Here is a 14085-nt window from a genome sequence, read left to right on the forward strand (position 1 = left end):
TATCTGGGGTTTATTCTACAGCATGGTTGTTATCTACACATACACACGACGGGTCACTACTAATGAGAAACTCTTCTTTGTAAGAGATCAAACTTATACATTCTCATTATATCTTCCTCCTCTTCATACACCTCCTCCACAACTGCTCTCTCCTCCCTCATTTCCACACTCATCCTCTTCCTCCTTACCTCAGTCACCATCTGCTGGAATTAAGTCACAAAGGCATAAGCATGCTTATCTATTCCTAATATTGACAGAATTACTTACTGTCAGCAGATAAGACATGCGACCCTCCCATCTACAGACAGCTGGCAACAAGCGGCTAAACAACAACAACAGCTGGTTATAAACTCACATTATGCCAGCTAATATTAGGCACGAGTGTTCTAAAATCATATTCTCCCTCTGATAAACAGTTTGATTACATTCTCACATCTTATTTATCCAAGTCCAACAATGTTAGATCCATTTCAAAGAAAGTTTCTCTAACACAGCTGCAGAAACAGCAGCGCTTACCAACAGAAATTCAACAATACACATCAGTATAGCGTTCATGAGTGAACCTCACTGAGTCATCGATTCGTATCGGACAAGATGTGACCACGTGGCATATTGACAGCTGAGGTAAACAGCAGAGAGACGGTCTGCACTCACTATAGATCAGGGTGGGCAACTCCAGGCCTCGAGGGCCGGTGTCCTGCAGGTTTTAGATCTCACCTTGGGTCAACACACCTGAACAGAGATGGGCAGTAACGCGTTCGCGTTACTGTAATCTGATTACTTTTTTCAAGTAACGAGTAAAGTAAGGGATTACTATTGCAAAAACGGTAATTAGATTACCGTTACTTTCCCGTAGGAACGCTGCGTTACTGCGTTACTAAAACCATGATTTTTTGCGAGAATGTCTCACGACAGTGACGTAAGCGAGTGCGACGTTCGTGGCAACAGCTGTGTGCAGATCAACAATGGATCACATATCGATTGTGGGAGAGAGTATGAGCGTGCAGCGTTTAAAGCGTGGAAGTACTGACCTTACTTTGAGTTTGATTCCATAAAAAGTGATAAAAACATTAGCGTCCATCGTGCGTGGGAAGAAAACTTCTTTTTACAGCGAAAAAAACCCTAAACTTCCGAGTTTTTAAAAAGTAACTAAGTAACTAAGTAATTAATTACTTTTGAAAATAAGTAATCAGTAAAGTAATGGGATTACTTTTTGGGGGAAGTAATCAGTAATTAGTTACTGATTACTTTTTTCAAGTAACTTGACCAACACTGCACCTGAATCACACGATTAGTTCGTTACCAGGCCTCTGGAGAACTGCAGGACATGTTGAGGAGCTAATTTAGTCATTTAAATCAGCTGTGTTGGTTCAAGGACACATCTAAAACCTGCAGGGACACCGACCCTCGAGGCCTGGAGTTGCCCACCCCTGCTATAGATGAACAACAGTGGTGAGATTTTGCACACTGTACCTTTAAGTATTACAAAATTATCTTTGGAATTTGTTATGAGAATGATTTGGCCAATCCTGTAAACTAAAGCTGGAAATCTGAATCTCACTGGTCTTAAGTTACTTTGAATGTGTAAATTTGTGCCTGCATACAAAGACTGTTTGTATGTCAAACCAGAAATTTAAATGAACCAGGAAGGAAACTTGAGCTCGAGTCAGCCCAGGTGAGAGCGACACTGTGTTCAAAACTTGTTTGGTTTGACATTGTAACCTGCTATAGACAATACTGCTAAAGCTAATCTCATGAAGCTAATTTACGTCAGAAAAAAGACACAGGCATGAGCTTATATCCTGATACATCCCATCAAAGTCTCAGCCGTTTAACAGCAGGTGCTTCTCCTTTTCATTCAGGATCACACTCCACTTTAAAGACCAAGTCTGCATTATTCATTATGCAGTATTGGCTGGATGAGCCTCGGGCCACACCTCTGGCCTGTTAGAGTACATATAAATAATGCAGATTATAATTATAAATAAAACACGTCCAATAACACATTGTACTCTTGCTCTCTGCATATTCCAAGTTCCAAATTAAGTTGAGGTGTTTCAGAGGTATTAAACTGAGGAGATGGGCATACACAGAGCAAAAGATCCAGCATGCCAGGTCGCATTTTAGCAGGTAGCACTGAGTCTCTCCCTGTAATAAAATGCAATTTCCTTTTCTATTCGTGATTACAGAGTCTGATGAGACATACACTCGAGAGGCGCTCATCCCAAACATGCAGGAGAAGCGTGGCTTGGCTTAGGATCTCGCAGATCTGATAAAGACCCAACAAGTGAGCCCTTTCCTTCCTGAGTGGAGAACTGTTTGTGTTACAACGTTCTGCGTCTCTTCTTCTGGGTGTGGGAACCTGCCCCTCCCAGAGTCCATGGTTTCCTCTCACCAAGGACCCGCCACCAGCTATCCTATGTTTCACTCAGCCCTAAATGTGACTGAAGAGAGCTGCAAATGCTAAAAATCTGCTCAAGTGAAGTGCTTATCTGCATGTACGATAAACCGTCTCAAAGTTATAGAGGGTTTGTAATAATATAAGCGTATACAACACATATATATATAAAAATAAAGAATGTATCTACAACTCTAATTTCTTTTTATCCTCTGCATACAGTTGCAATGCAGATGTACAATGGTATATTAGCCAAGAATTTTAAAAATAATGGTGTTGCTGATATACATATGAAACCTAAGTTTGCCTTTAAAAAGTCACATTGACTTTTTAAAAAAGAAAATAGATATAAGGAAAGAAAAAATCTTTACGTACAATTATTTCAGACTTTAAAACTGGCTTTTCTGACTTCATATAAGTTAAGAGTTAACGAAACGTATTCATACAGCAGCTTGATGCACAAAGACAGTTCAGAGTACTTTGTGTATTTAGCTTAAATTATTATTTTACAAAAGAAGATATAAATTAGCAGGTCAGGCACCGTAATCAGGACAACTTGTTACATGAAATGTAGCAGTTTTATTCATCTTAGATATGTTTAGCATGCTAAAACATCACTGACATAACACAGAAACTCAGAGGAGGATTATATTGTTTAAGCACGTGCCTGCCTCAAAAACCTAAAGCATCAAAAGCTCACGAAGCTCAACATTTATACCTTTACATTTTAATAATCTTCAGATGCTTATTCTGTCCAAGAGGGTCCTGGGCAAAGTGAACAGACTATAATTGACTCTGTCAAATCTTTGTCTCGGTCTAAATGTGTGGTCTGGAGTTTAAATCAGCTGGAAGCTGTAAAACTGACTTCTCGCCATTGTCTCGTGTACGTCATCAGAGCAGCTTGTGTGTTCTCCCCGTGGGGAAACTCAGAGGAATGTCCACAGCTGATAAAACCCAAAAAAGCTCACCCAGACCTCATCAAAACACACCTCCCGGCATTCCCAGTGATTGTTTGAGTGTTTACACTCAGTTAGGGGGAGAAAGGGGGGCTTATGGTCAAGTCTGGCTCGCCTGGTGATTGGCATTCAGGGTGGCCCAACAGTGGGACATCAGTTCATTGTTCAAAATGTTCCAGAAGTTTAGAGATGTAAAGCCATAGTAGACCCAAATGCTATGAATTAAAAGCTCGGTGCATAGGATTTAGGGATCTGTTGGCAGAAATGGAACAGAATTCTTTTTCATGATATTATTAGAGCCTTTTCAGACCTCCTTCTAAAATCAATGCTGCATTCCTTTTGTATTTGGCACTCGCTAAATAAGCCACACACAGCACTGATCAGGCTCTCCAGACACATTGTGTGCACATTGTGTGGAAGTTGTCTACCATATTGGATGTGATACAACCATCATTTGCAATAGAGACATGTATTTCCTGACTGGTTGGTCAGTGCAGGTTTCTGACAGTAGCTCTGTGAAATCAGTCACAAACAGTGTGCTGAACCCAAAAAACTCTCCTTCTGATTGCTTTGGTTGCTAGCAGATCGACTGCAAACACTTGCTAACCAGCCAGGTGGAGAAATAGCGAGGATTTAAAATAAAAGTTGTGCCTCAGTGCTGTAGCTAACAACTCAACTACGCTCTGATGGGAGAGTAGTTGCATCTTCCATGCAAATTACAGACAACTGAGGGGATCTAGTAGAGACCAAAGCAAATGCAAGGACGTTTTCAGTGAGCATCACAGACCTGTCAGATGGTTGCTGACTGCAGATTTTATTCACTTGGTCGTGCAACTAGTGATGGCTGAATGGCTGTACCTGCTAGAGAGCAAACGTTGCCCATTTTAACTTCTACTGTTACTGGAATGAGGTCAACTCACGTCCGATGTCACTCCTAGCTCCAACCTCTGTTTCACAAGGTAAAAGGAACGTGGAATAATTGTGCATGTTGTAAAAAGTACATTTAAACATCCACGTGATCGGACTTGGGAGTGGCAGAGCCAAAACTGCAATAGTTGGCATGATGGAAATGAGAGCATCCTGGAATTCCACACACTGCACTTCTGAACTGGTTTTATACTTAAGAGACAATAAGAGATTATTAGGAGTCGATACCTATAGTGTTACTTTAGTTGATTGTTAAGCATCAGATTTCACCCTTTGGTATCAATACTGTGACATTGGGTAGCTTTTTCCTGCACAACTGGACCAGATCGTGCTTTAATTATTTTCCAAGGTAACGCTGTGTTGTGCCGTTCCATTCAGTTTGTAATAGAAGTTGAAATGGCCTTGTGGTCTTTGACTCTTTGAATACTTCAGTGCATTAGCCTGACATTTGTTATTAACACAAAATACTATTGTGATGGCGAGCCAAACATGGTAAGATCAGCACCTCACCGCTAGTTGCTTCACTTCACTTTGCAGTCCCGACTTTAAATATATTTTACTAATTTTCCAGTATATAGTTTCTTTATTAAATTAGTTTTTTCCATCACACCTTAAAATGTTTATATGGAGTGCACACAGATCAACAATGCAAAGTCAAACTTTTGTTTGGGGGGGGGGGGTTGGCTTCTCCTTCCTGGTTGGCAAAAACTGAACCAAATGCTTCATTGCCTGGGGGTGTTTTATGGTTTAGCTAAGCCCGTATTTAAGTTCCCTCATGCGTCATCTCAGCAGGTTAGTTTGCCTTATGTTTGTTTGAGTTTAGTTTATTGAGTTGACCTCTTTTATTGTTCTGCCTGTCTAAGTTTTTGGCTTTGTTAATTATTTTTCATATTTTGGGGTCAATAAATGAAATTGAATTAAACCCCTGTGTCCTTACTGCTTGGTCCCTGCAGCTGAGGCTGATGGGATGCATGTCTCGATGGTTTCACAGGTTGGTTCAGCATTAAAAAAACAAACAAAATAAAAACATCTACTATAATGGCAATGTCAAACAAAAAATCAGCGAATCAGAGTTACCCTGGCCTGCAACAAATTTTAATCCAACCAACACAACAGAAACACATTTGTCAACCACATGATGATACCAGCTGGCAGCTTGATACAAACTCTGACATACAAAACTCAAAATCACAAAGTGAAATCTAACAAAACTAAAAAGTAACAGAGTTGATTAGTGTGCAGGGTGAGGTCTAAATTCAGTTAGAAAAGCACATAGAACTTCATGCTCGAACTACGGCTTGCTGGAAACAGATGTGAGTCTGTGTGTGATACTTTTATCAGACATCAGAGTAAATATAATCCAAAAAACTGAACATGAACAGAACTCTGCAATCAACATGTTTTCAAGCTTAAAGTCAAAGTAAAACATGTAGGTTGCATATTGCATGTTGTTGCATAGATTGCGGGCGAGGACGTAGAAGTGATTCTGGAAAGGGGGGGGGGGTATATCAGCTTTATGAGGCCCAGGCAGGAAAGTTTCAGCTGCACAAAGCAGCTCAGCTGTTCACATGAAAAGGAAACTGAGTGCTGTGAAGAAGCTACTTCCCATGACATCACCGTGTTTGTTAAATGACCTCTGCGGGCACGACAGACACACCTTCTCATATCCTCCCCGAGCCATTCAAATTATTTACTTCATTGACAGAAGAGGGAAATGGCAGTTTACGTTTGCCAAAACACTTAAAAGATAAAAAGATTTGAATCAAAGAATGATCTGCAGGCACGCTAATTTAAAGGTTTTTAACAAAAAAGATTTAGGAAATTATATCTATCATTTTATTGTAACTTTTTAAAACGTTTTTAAAGCACAGCATTGCATTACATTGTAATCAAAGGCGTAGAGATCTGATAGAAACTGCTGACGTAAAGGGGACACTGTTCAGTCAGCATCAAAAATCTTGTTTCCACACAACCAAGCAGCAAACTGGGAGCATCAAGCCAATGAGAGAGAGGAGTGCTAAAAACCGTGATTCCTGAAGTGGCCACTTGAGTCCAAAAGTGAGTCAGTCCACTCACACGCGTGTGATAAAATGTCTTGCGAGCAAAATCTAAAACTCTGCTCCCTAGAGCTAATTTCCCTTTTCATAGCAGCTGCACAACGAGTGAAGTTGTTAATTTGTTATGTTATATATGTTATATATGTTTCTTAGTGAAGAACTTCCAGACAGTGCAGACAACAGATACTGTAGCACCTCTGCAGTGCTGCCACAGTCTCGCCAGTAAATATTTACAAAGTTCGACAGGTGAAAATGACATGAGACGCTGGACGCAGGTTAGAGAGGCTTGTTGTGAAACGAGAGGTTAACAGCTGCAGCAAACTTCAGATTTAATGAGGAGTCTCATGTTTTTGTGGTCATTTAATGGTCATCAGGATTACAAAAAAGCTATCTTCTGACAATTAACCGGTTCTTATTCTCGCTTTCTTTAAATCTCATTATACAGTATGTGTCCAATCATGCAGTTAATATAAGATTAATGTCCTCGGATCAGACATATATCTAACAGGCTGATAAGTGATTTAAGTTAGAGGAAATCTTTGAATAACAAACTCTAATTTCTAAACTTCCTTAAGTGGACAGGGCTGATCAGGAACAATAAAGACAAACATAATGGCCATGTATGCTCAGCCTAACGAAATGCCAAAAATCTGCCTGTAGAAAAGAAAAGAAAAGAAAAGAAACAGATTAACCCAGTTCAAGACAAACAAACAGTCACAATTTCTCCTTCCATATGGATGCAATCACTCTTGGTGCACGATGATCTTGAGAGCAGGGTGTTGACTCTCCTTTTGTTCATTCACTTTTGTCCTCGTCTGCTGTTTACCGCAAACATTGCACAAGAGAGGATTCAGATGCTGCGCAGTCATAAATCAAATGCTTTACGAGACGCTTTCACATATGAATCAGATCTATTGTGCGACCCTGCTCCCCACGAGGAAAAAGTACCTTCAACTGTGGGTTCAAATAAAAAGTGCATAAAGAAGCAGGACGTCAGAATCTAACAGAGGACAAAAGCAGCTGCATTAAAGAAAGTGTTCTGGCAATTGATTTGCTGGCTCAGCAGTTTAATAGCAGGCGGATGCGTAAGGACTCTGCAAGGTACATCTCAGTACTTTCTGTTGCTCAGCAGAGCAAAGAAGAGTCAGTTTTGTTATTTTCTTGATGCAGAGCAGGAAGATTTCATCACAGGGCATTGAACTTCTTAACAAACTTTACATTTGGTTATTTAAAGCTGCGTATTGTCATCAAGTGTGTTATCTAGTTTTTCTTGCAGTTTCTAGGATTTTTAGACCTTGAGTACACAAGGTTCACACAGTTTTTCAAAATGTTATTTTATTAATATATTAAAAAGGTGACAAGAGGAAACATTACTAACCAACTGGAGGTGCGTTTCTATTCACCGGATAAAGATCAATTTAATGTCTTTATTTCCTTTTTCCGCGGTAACGCTCATTACCGATGTTTTGGCATATAATCGTTACTCTTTAGTTGCTAAATGTTATTTTATGTTCACCTTGCAAACTTTTCTGTTGTTGTAGGATAAATCGTGGAGTTAGTGATGCTGAATACAGGAACTAAAACAATGACTTTAACACAGAACCAAAACTATCAGCCAAAACCATGTAAACAGATCCAGAGCCGCAGAACAGCGTGTCTCCGGATGGCTGGTGTTGCAAACAGGTTAAAGTGCTGCGTTTGGTTGGATTTTATTGGAAATGACACTAGGAGTCCTGGTGAAGTGGGATTTAATGTAAAAATTGGAGGAAATGGTCAGGAAAAGCTTTTTCTTCATAATGTGGTAGAATGAGAGCAAACCTATCCGGCAGCACCTTTGGGACTGTGGGCAGCCAACTCTTCAGACACTCCAAGAATCACTGGCAGCACATGAAAGGACTGAAGAAAAAGCATGTCGTGCAGAGTTTCTGACACACGCTCTCTAAACTAGAGTTAAAAAGTGCCCAAAAGCTCAAAGCTATAATGTTTAATTAGGGAAAAGATGATGGATTTAGCCCCGGGTTATGCTCAGGCTATTTAACTTTGCACCATCATAGTGGTTTTACAAAGCTGAGCTCAGTGTGTTTAACTACATTGGATCTGATCAACGTGAACTTTGCGTTGAAGCTGGGAAGTCACAGATCAGCTTCACCAACAAGTGGTTTTCTCCACATGCTATTATTTTAGCGTAACACCAAATATTACCACAGCACATGTACTTTGACCTGCTGAAGTTAGCTAACAAATTGTCATTGGCAACATCCATGTACTAATGGCTGAAATGTTCGGTAAGGCATCTTTAGCCATTTGCAGGTCCAAATGTTCCCTCAGCTCCCAAATGCAAACACGCACTGAGGCACCACTGAGAGTAAAAACCATCTAAATTCTTTCAGCTCCAATAAAATGACCAGTGTGGCTGTTCTCCCAGGTGTAACAATAAAGTTCAAACATCCAGGCATCCGTGAAAAGGAGAATTTATGAGGTTCAGGCAAGTTGGTTGCATTCGCTAGCTAACTGATGTTGATAAAGACGATGTGCCTTGTTCTAACTGAATAACTTCTTTAACAATATCTAGTGTTGCAATAGTTTTGGATGTAAAAGCAACAGAAAATGATAACAGCAACATTTGGAGATTTATTGAAGGTGTGATAGCTATAAATGATCTACTGTTACAGAGCTGTGGTGTGGCTAACATGAACACATTACTGTAGGGAAGATGTAGCATGGTTTCAATCACCATCATATGGAGATCACACGGGAAGAAGACAGAAAACAGTTCAAACTAACACAACACCAAGTAGATGGACGGACTTGGAAACACGAAACTGCTTTTAAGAAGCAGGTTGTTTGGCAACTCCAACATTTACACCACAGAGGAAAGATGACAACTATTTAAGGAGTGTGCACACCTTTGTGACTGTTATGAATACAACAGTCAAACAGTATTAAAGATGGGCACAGCTGCTGTGATGTCACCCACTGGTTTCTTAAGTCCCTGTATGAAGTTTTGAGATGAGCATCGCCATCGTTCTCCATCTTGGTTGCACAAACTTGGACGTGATGAAGAAGGGGCAGGTCTGACTGTGAAAGTGCATGCTCATTGGCTGAGGAGTGGTTGACCAATGAGCATGCAGTTTCATGTTACACATGATCTTTCATTTGATACACAGAATGGCCAAGATTTACAAAACAGACTTGAAGTTGACCGACTGAGCCCATAAACTCAACAGCAAAGTGTTTACAGAGTCAAGCAAGACAGCCACCTTCCCGTAGACGTGTTTTTGCAACTACAGCTATCACCTTCTGGTGGCCTTCGGATCGGTTTAAGGCACTTCCACATTGGCTTCATTTTTTCCGACCTGGAAGCTATGTCCGTCTTTTATATAATCTATGGTACATCATCACTGCACTTGTTGTGTACTCAATGTGAACCCACTTATACACTCAAAATAGTTAGTGTAAGTATGGAAGAGTATGCAATTTGAGATGGCAATTATGTGTTAGCATGCTGATGTTAGCATTACTCTCAAAGCACCACTGTGCAGGACCTCTGAGAGCTGCAGGGATGGAAGATGAAGAAATATGCAGAACAAAAGATTCCAGTGGATCTCCATCTCCGGACACCTGAAAAACCGGTTAAAATTGCTCCGACAAGTACAGAACTTGACTTTGGCCTTTTCTTGGAGTGGATATTAACAGTGCTGTGCTTGTTTCACCCTCATCAGGCAACCTGAACCAAGTCAAACAAAAGAAATTTTTCTAATTTTCAGGTTGTTATCGAAAATGAGCAAATGTCACTTGAGTCCGGTCAGCTAGTCAGAGAGCTGTCAGGTCGGGTCTGTCCGAGCCTCTTCACGCTCCAGCTGCACAGCTGTTTCATTAGAGGCAGCAGGAAGGAGCAGGATGTCTGTAATGCTGAGCTCGTTATGTTTAATTTTTTCAACAATGTGCAGTCGGTTGTTTTGAAGTCTGGAATTTAACACTGCAGCTTGTTCTCCTTTGTTGAAAGAGGCTGAAGGAGAACACATTCATTCCACAAGTCTTCCTTTTCATTTGTAACACTTTCTACTTTTTCCGTGCTAGTCACTTTTCTTTATTTTTTACTTCCATACTTGATTGACCTCTTAATTCTTCCTTTTCCGATCACCTTCTTTCCTTCCTTCCTTCCTTCCTTCCTTCCTTCCTTCCTTCCTTCCTTCTTTCCTTCATTCCTTCACTCATTCCTTCCTTCCAATTGAATTCTTTACGTCACTCGTTTTCTTGCTTCTATTCTCCTTTGGAACTCTTGAAATTCTTTCCTGTTTTTTTAAACTACGTGCCCCCGGCTTCTTTCAGTTTATTGATAAAGTAACCCAGCAGCAGCGTGGCACTGATTGAAATGACAACTATGTGAGGCACAAAAAGTGACGCACACAGTCCCTACATGAGGTGCCAGCAGTGTGTAACGAGGCTTAAGACGCCGGGGGAGAGCACCTGTCAAACTTCATCTCAAGTCACCCATTTTTCCAGCTTCAGTCTGGCTTCCTCTAACCTGACAAGCAGGAGGAGACGCCTCACCGTGTCATGTGTCTCATTAACGTGTTACTGAGCTGATCTCGGAGTCTATTAAGTGCACGTCTTCAGCCGATTGCATGTGTGGTGGTGATCTCCCAAAAGTGACAAAGTGTGTTGTAGGTTCTCCTCTGACGCAAGGAAACCATTTAGTTGTAGTGTCTGGTGTCACGGGGACGCATAGAAACGCAAATGCTGCCTATAAATATACTTCCATGTCCAGGCTATTTTAAACCTGACGGGGTCGGACGACAGCGCTCAACTTCCTTTTACTTTAGAGAATTTATGTCCTGAAACATTCAATTAGTCGTCCAGCAGAAGAAAAACAGCCAATATTTAGACACATAAAGTGATGATGGTGGTGGGAAAAAAGTAACAAATAGAGAGAAGCTATGTGTTAAATTGTTACTAAAGTGATTCCGACTGCTTTGAGTTTAGGTGCAAAGGCTGACTGTGATTTTTAAATTTGCCAGAATAATTAACTTTCTGCAACTTCCATCAGAATCATCTTCCTTTGTCAGTTGATGTTATTTTTACATTTGCAAGTTTGTAATGTCAAATAATCTGTAAACTGGAAATCCACCGAAATGTAACTCAGCTAAAACTAAATTGCCTCATATTTTCAAAGCTGATTAACTTAAAAGCTATTTTACTTAACGAATAGAAATATAAAAATTATTATTTTTTAATTTAAAAAAGAAGAAATGTCACAGAAATGTCAAAATATTCAAGTTAAGTTTTTATTTGCATCTGTAACTCTCGATATCTGAACAAAGTATTGAGGTTGGTCTGCATGTTTTTGACATTTGTGGCAGTGTACAACAAAGCAGCTTTTACTCAAGTATTTTTATGCTTTGAGTTACGTTTCATTTCCTCTCCATTGGACAAAATTGTACTTTTATTTACCTACAAATTAAGATTTTTTTGGAGTTTATAAAATCCAAATTTTTGCCATAGATTAATCTCTCCAAGAGTTTAGTTCACACAGGAACTAGAATTTAACAAGATTTGCTTTATACCATTTAAAATTAGTCTTCAAGCTTCTTTTTTCCACAAATCTTTACAAATTACAATTGTTTACAGAGCATTCAGTAGTCATCAGGATCATCCATAATGAAAGTAGTGATTATTAGCTGTAGCCCAGAGTGAAATAGGAAAAGAATGACTCCACCTTAATGAACTACAACAGTAAAATCCTATAAATATGTGAGTAAAAGTAATGTAGTTATTCAGTATCAGTGGCTGTTTTTTACATAAAGTACTTTTATTTGCTTGTTTGCAGTTACATCCTCTTATTTAAATTACATAGAGGTTCTGAGTACTTCCTTGACATAAACCAAAACGTAGCCTCTGCTTTGTTGTTGATATTTTAACGGGGCAGGCCGTGATGACTGTGTTTTGAATGAAATCTAAATTCTCAAGTGAATACATTGGCTTTGGATTTGTCACCAGAAGACATGTGCAGTAAATTTGTGCGAAGACTCAAAGGCACACCCAAGTACGTCATGAGAGGCAAAACATTTCCCTCAACTCAGCAGTGAAAGCCAATGACTGAATGTTAATAAAATAACTCATCGCTTCTCCTACTCATAAACTGTCTCTAAGAAATACAAACACTGACGTCAAACCTCTGAGAGTCACATTTCCTATGAATGTAACAAGCCTGAAGAAACAGTCACACTTACTAATCCACTCTATGAGTGTAAGGCGACAGCAAACTGGAGCATAACTGTGTGACCAGGGAATATTGACAGTAAAATTATCCTATTGGTCACATTTTTAATACCAATATTAAAATAATCTTAATTTGAATATTTATTAATGTTATGTGCTTCAACGATTATCTCTGTCCTAATGCATTTTTAATAATTTACTGATTTCACTCTCATCATGCGTGTTATCATTTTGGTAGTCAGCTTTTTGGTTAAGAAAATAGTCCTCTACTAACAGATATACATATTCACCTAGGAGGTGATATGAATCTTTTTGTCCAGCAGTGGTCAGTTCCTTTGGTGGTGGAAACATATTTTGTGTAGTATTATAGAGAACTCTGAGAAAACTGACATACTGTTATTTGTGACCTTACCTGTTTCCTAGTTTGTTTAGCTGCTGATTCAGTTACATCTGTTCTGTCCGTCATGTTCAAAGATGTTAAAATGTTAAGTGGAGGGGTGACACGATGGCTTGATGGATAAGACAGTGTTGCTACTCCATTTTTAATATACGTCATTCAAGCTGTAGCAAAAAGACCCACACTGTTTGTATACTGAATATGCCCCAGGTGACGGTGGGTGACTTTTGTGTGTAGTTAAAATTTTAGAAGAACTGCAAATAGAGGATTAAGCTGAGCTCACTGTGTCTAAAGGTAGACCAAAACCTCGTGTCCCTAATCAACATTACTAATGTTGTATTAGCACTTTGCTAAGTGTTTGATCTATGCATACACATGTTACCAAAAACCTGGTGATCTTAGCAAATGAAAAATAAGCTTTACATATTATATTTAATTAAATGTCACTCAATGGGTTTTAGAACACTTAGAACATGGAGCAGGGTGCCGCCGGTGCGTCGAGCCGCCTGGGGGGCTCTTCAACTGGTGGGGGGGATGGTCACATCTTGCAGGAGCTTTCTTCTCTTCAGGAACTCTCTGCAGGAGGGGGAGATACAGGAGAGGTGGAGGAAGATCTCAGCCTGGGCGTTTACCGTCTTATGTAGTCTGGAAGATGTGTGGATGGTGGGGTGGGTGCAGTTTTCTCTGTGGTGGGGTTGGGTGGACTGTCCAGGGCTCTGTGGAGCCGGGGGGCGCTACTGCACTGGGCCCCGGTCTGATGGGCCTGGGCCCCCCTTCCCTGGCGGGTCGCGGAGGGTGGGAGTGCCTACTGGGGTCAGCGGGGGAGCTGGCCCCAGGGAGGGGTTACCTGCCCCTCCCTTCCTTCCCTCCCCATCTCCAGCTGCCTCCCTCTTCCCGCTCCTCCACAACCACCCACACATGCAGGGCCTTGGAGTGGGGGTATGTCACCAGGGTGCAGAGGAGGCTACCCCCCCCCCCCCCCCCCCCCGTCCCCCGTCCCCTTCTGGCTGCCTCTGCCTCAATTTTATCCCACAACTTAGACATTCACATTATTCACACTCTCATTACACATACATATAGGATCTTGGGGGTGGGCACAATCACGGAGTCCAAATCACCATCAGGGTG

This window comes from Rhamphochromis longiceps, linkage group LG4 (assembly GCF_057381845.1).
Source record: "Rhamphochromis longiceps isolate RC_006_pf linkage group LG4, R_longiceps_female_GT1.1, whole genome shotgun sequence".
Lineage (NCBI taxonomy): Eukaryota > Metazoa > Chordata > Actinopteri > Cichliformes > Cichlidae > Rhamphochromis > Rhamphochromis longiceps.